Genomic DNA, 6,000 nt, shown 5'->3' with positions numbered 1-6,000 from the left:
AGTGAAGAAACCATTATTGTGCTCGATGGGAGCACCCTTCTTTAAACATTTAGTTAGTGATTTAGTTAATTTTGCGGTATTGTTAATAAAACGCCGATAGTAACCCAAAAGTCCTACGAAACCTTTTCGTTGTTTTGTTGTTTTAGGAATAGGAAAATTCTTTATTGCTTTAATTTTAGCCGGATTTGGTTTTACTCCCGATTGTGTTACCATATGACCTAAGTAAGCAACTTAACGTCTTAAAAACTCGCTTTTATCAAGTTGAATTTTGAAATTTGAGTCTCTTAATCTCTGGAAAACGAGCTTGAGTTTTTCTATGTGTTCTTGCAAGGATGTTGAGAATACAATTATATCGTCAAGATACACAAGACACTTTTCATTTTGTATACCACGCAGTATGGAATCCATGATTTGCTGAAAGGTCCGGGCGCGTTTTTTAACCCGAAGGGCTTTCTCAAAAACTCATAATGCCCATTTTCTGTATTGAACGCGGTTTTTTGAATATCACTTCCTTCCATTTCGATCTGCTGGAAACCAGGAGCAAGATCAATTGTTGAGAAATAGTGACATTTGCCAAGCTTGTCTAAAATATCAGTAATTTGTGGTAAGGGATATGTTTTGTCAATCGTCTTTTGATTTAACTTAATCAATAACCACTGGCCATTTTTGCTTTCCGGTAGCATCCAACTTCTTTGGTACCACCCAAATTGGTGATGACCAAGGCGAATCCGAAGGCTTAATGATCTTTTGATCTAACATTTTCTTTATTTGGTTATTGACTTCCTGTCTGTGAACAAAAGGGTATCGGTAAGTTTTTTTGTGTGTAAACGGGTAAACCGGTCACTCGCTCGTTGTTTTAATAGAGTGTTTAATCTTATAGGTTAGGTTAGGTTAGGCAATGGGCTTTGCATAATTTTACAATGTGATATTTTTCTTCCGAATTTAGATGATCGAGTCGGAGTTTTGATGTGTCCAATTTAGGTTCTGATGCCATATTATCGTCGAAATTGTTTAAATCTATATTTTCAGTTTTTGAAATATCGAAACTTTCTACTTTAATAGGTTCAGAGAAATCAATTGTCGCTGGTGAAATGCCGCTGTTTAAAACTGTGGTTAACGCATAACCATCTTTTGCAACTGTCAACGATTCTGGAATTTCACAGCTGTTAATTTTTTGGTAAGGAACTATCACATTACCATTTGCAACCGTAGTTTTTATCTTAATTACTTGCTCCATGCGGGGACTTACAGTAATAAAACAATTTACAGAATTTGTTTGATGAAATTGAATTTGGATACTTGCAAAAGGGGTTTTTAAACGTTTTGTATTATAGTTAATGTTGGCTTGCAAATATTTTAAGTTATCTAATCCTAACAAACCGTCGGACGCATGATGAACTTTAAAAAGGACTAGTAGTAGAACTTTAAATCTTGGTAATTTGGTAAATTAAATATTTTTAAAGTTGGCAACAGTGCACTAAACTCGTGGTTTGATTTTTGGAAAACTGTACTTACTACAAATGGGTCGTTAGATATTCGATCAGGATAAATTGCCTTTACTACGTCAGGATTCATGAAAGATCTAGTTGATCCTGAGTCAATGAGTATCTTTAAGTTATGTTCAGGGAATATTATATATGATAACTCGCTGTTAGAATCTAGGTTAAAGGATATAATTTGGGGTTTAGTTGGTGGTGTTATTCAGTGTCGTTGTCGCTTTCGAAAAGTTGGTGAAAATTTCCTTCTTGCTGAAGGGACTGTTGGAACAGATTCCTCAGGCATAGTTTCTTGAAAAACTTCATTTTCGGTTTGTTCATTGACGGTTCCGTCAAGATAATATGTACTTTGATTTTCACTTTGGTAATTAGATGGACATTGATCGTATGTAGGGTCTAATTAGGTATTGTATACATCTTCAATGACTGGCATATTATAATAAGATCTGTTTGCATTGGAACCAAATGAGTCAAAAAATAATGAGTTTATACAAATTTCATCTACGTCACTGGAGTCTAGGCGAAAAAGTGTCCTACTAATGTAACAGTTATAGTTAGCTACAATCCAAAATAACGAAATTAAAATGTTATTTTTAAACCAACAAAAATCGTTTTTTTGCACTTAACTCAAAAACAAATTTTTCTTAAAAAATTTTGAATACAGCATAAACATATCTCAAAAAATGACATCGAGACTTGGATATCAGTTTTCTTCTATCTCTTGTAGTTTTCGAGATCTCCTATAGAAACATCGAAATTTTCCCACCCTGTACTGGCAACAGTATGCGATCAAGGTCCAACGAATCGCTCCGCAATATTTTAATTGAGTCAAGAATCTGATAGTTCAGCACCATATTTTAATATAAATCAGCACAAAGTATTTACAATTTTCGATCCACCACATCTATTAAAATCAACCCGAAACGCTTTTATGAAATACGATATAAAATTTAACGATCAAGTAGCAAAGTTTTCACACATTCGCCAGTGGTACAAACTTGACCAACAAAGAAAGTTTCAAGAAATTAGAAAAATTCGCAAAGCCTATTTATATTTAAATGATCACAATCGACTCAAAATGAAAGTTTGTGTGGCTGTCCGAACATTAAACTGTTGCCAGTGCCATTGAGTCCATGATAGCTTCTGGTAGTTCTGGTTGCTCAGGCGGCTTTTTGCCTCCGGAGGCCATGCACACTGCTCAATTTTTACACGACATGGATAACTTGTTTGATTCCCTTAATGGAAACAGTTCTAGAGGTGAAATGGGAAAAACTTATCGAAGATGTCTGTCTAAAAATTCTCCGCATCTCAGGTTATGGGACGAATTGTTACCAAAAATTAATAGTTGGATTTTTATAAATGGCGAAACCAAGAAAAATAAAATGCCATTTAAAAACGGGTGGCTGACAACACTAAATGCGATAAAAAGGCTATGGAGAGTTTGTCAAGAATTGGGATTTTATTTTTTAAGGACAAGGGCGTTAAATCAAGTCTTACTAGAAAATAGTTTTGCAGGTATTAGACATTTTGGAGCACAAAACACAAATCCTAATGCTTACCAGTTCATTTCCTCATTTAAAACTACAATGCTGAACAATTTAATTACCCCCCAATGCAACCGCAATTATGAAAGTGATGAAAACGCTATTTTAGATAACTTGCAAAACTTTTTGGAATCAGATGCCACCATAGTTCCGTTAATAGATCTCGAACCAAATGAGTTACTGTCTATAAATATTCCTGATTTCACTGCAGATTTCAGCATTGCAGAACAACACACTGTTTCCTATGTTGCTGGGTATTTAGTAAAAAAACTGAAATCTTGTAATACATGTGAAGAGTGTGCAGCAAATTTAACGACAGACCTGTTGGGTTCAGAACATTTATTTTACTTACCTTGGGACACATAATTACTTTTGTATTGCCTAAATATGGATATATATCGCATTTGTCCAAAAAAGTTAACTTACCTTTAAAAGAACATATCACTTTCAGCTGGTATACTTGTGACGAAAAATTTTTAAATTTAATAACAAGTAAATTCTTATCTGTTTCGACCAAACTTATAATTCGCAAATACTACGATGACATATATAGAAAATTCCAAAAAGATAGATCAAAAAAAAATTAGAAGCAAAGAAAATGAGTAAATTCAAACATTTATGATTCATATATTTTAATAATATTATGTGATATAACTAACTGCAATTGTACCTTGGCTGTTACTTATTAACGAAAAAAACGTTTTTATTTTATATTATCTAGTCATGTGTTACTTTTTGATGTAAAATAAGTTTCTATCTATGTGATTTGTATAATTTATTTCAAATATGTGATACTATGTAGTATGTATTACCCCCTTAATGTTGGATTTTGTTTCCTATTTCTACACATTATGAAAATATTACGTGTTTAAATGTTTAGACTGTTATTTTATTTAAAAAAGTGTTTCATGTTTTTTTTTTTTAAAGAACTAGTTACCTTTTTAAGTTAAGCTTTGTTCTATTTTATTAGATATCTTGTGTCTTTGTTTTTTGACAAATTAAAAATTATTTAAACATTAACTACAAATTAATGGTTTAAATTAATGTTACTAATTATTTAATATTTGTTGCACATCAAAGTTTTTATTTTTACCCCTTAGGATTATTTATTGTTTTGATTTCTGCTTATTTGTGTGGAAAGCTAATTGTTCCAACACACTTGCTATTGCTGCTGGTTCTAGATTCACTTCTTTCGTTTCGGATTTCGTTCGGATGCTATTAATCGACAACTTTTAACTGGTATGATTCATTTATTAGACAAAATACTAGGTAAATAAATGAAATACGATTAACAAACGTTGAGAATAAAGATTATTTTTTACACGCTTTTTTTTGTTGTTGTCGCTACAGAGTACGGTTAAGTTCACACCGTCTCTCCACAAGTTTGTTTTTTAGGGTTAGGTCCAAACACTGACACTTCACTTCTTATGAATATTTTCGGCGTTAACATCGCCCCCGCCTTGAAAGGCTCCTCTTTCAAACTCGACTGGAAGTTTGCATAATTTGGCTACAGGCCTCTTGAGGACTCCTCCCGCAGTCCTTACGGTGACTACTCTTGTGATTCCATCAGTGCCGGGATGAAGAGAAACTATCCGTCCCAATGCCCATTTTAAAGGTGGTTTGTCTTCGATGATCACAACCAGGTCATTGATAGCAATAGGGCAAACCCTTTTGGTCCATTTGTTGCGACATTGCAATTCGGTTAGGTATTCGGTGGACCATCGCCTCCAAAAGTGTTGTTGAAGTTGCTGTATACGTTGATAATGATTCAGACGGCTTTCACGAACATCGTGTAAATTGACATCTGGTGCAGCCATTAATGGTCGGCCAATTAAAAAGTGAGCCGGAGTTGATAATTTGACTGTGTAAGTCCATATTCTGTTCCTAGAAGGGGTTTCTCAGAGGTTTTATAGCCAGTTTAAGATTATTCACAGATTAGATATCAACACTGAATCATTTTAAGTTTTAGTTGCAACACTGATGAAGACCCTCGCTGATGATAGTCCATGAAGTTAAGCACATTGAGGCTAAATCACGCCACTTTTGAAGGAAGTATTTGGCCCCTTTGTTGTTGTGTCTGTACAGTAGGAAACTTCATTGTCCACTGTTTTCATCACTTTAAATCGTTTGGTAGTGTTATGAAGAGGCTTGAGATAGGTGATTCGGTCATCCTCATTAAATATTGTCACGTTTAGGGGTGCGTAGTGAGGGATGGTAGAGAAACAACCTAGGTCACAGGCAAGCCTCGTTTATTATAAAAACAATGTAAACCAAACACTTAAGAGGGGTTATTCTTCGTGTCGTTGAGCGCACGGAAGTTCGGGGAGGGTGAGTTTGGTTTTAGCCCTTCAGCTACACCGTAAAGGGGCACGCAAGGTGTTCTTGTACGATGTGACCAAAGGACCAAGTAAACAACTGACAGGGTTAAGGGTTCTGACGGTCACTTCAAGTTGCGAGAGAACCCTTCTCTTTTCAGCCTGGGATCCTGAGAGGGTAGCGAGCCGACCCACCACTTTAAGTTAGGGAATGTTGCTCGCCGACCAACCCGGAGACCAGTGATTTTGGATGGCCAGCCTTGCTGAATAAATACTCGTCAATTGACCCAGATTCCTACCAGACTTGCTGACATAAACGATTATTCAGTGTATTGAACGATAGGTATGGTGACATCTCCCTTCCCCAATAATCTATCAGAAGGTGTGGCCACTGCCTTTATTCGTAAATTATACGCTCACTGTTTCTTATTTATGACGTTGCATCGTTCCTGGACAAGCGGCTGGGTGTTGAGGTTGGCCCAAGATGGACTTTGTCTGACTGGTACCGGAGCACCTGTTACTCAGTTCGCCTGCTCATTTGCATGAAATCACCAGCTATGCTCGGGTAGCTTGCTGTGTTGTCTCCCGGAGGGTCCTCGTTTGCCAGATTTACCGTGATTTTTTCTCTGGACTGATCTAAACTGC

Source organism: Ips typographus, linkage group LG11, assembly GCF_016097725.1.
Source record: "Ips typographus isolate SLU linkage group LG11, UJ_Ityp_2.0, whole genome shotgun sequence".
NCBI lineage: Eukaryota > Metazoa > Arthropoda > Insecta > Coleoptera > Curculionidae > Ips > Ips typographus.
This window is presented reverse-complemented; position numbering follows the sequence as displayed.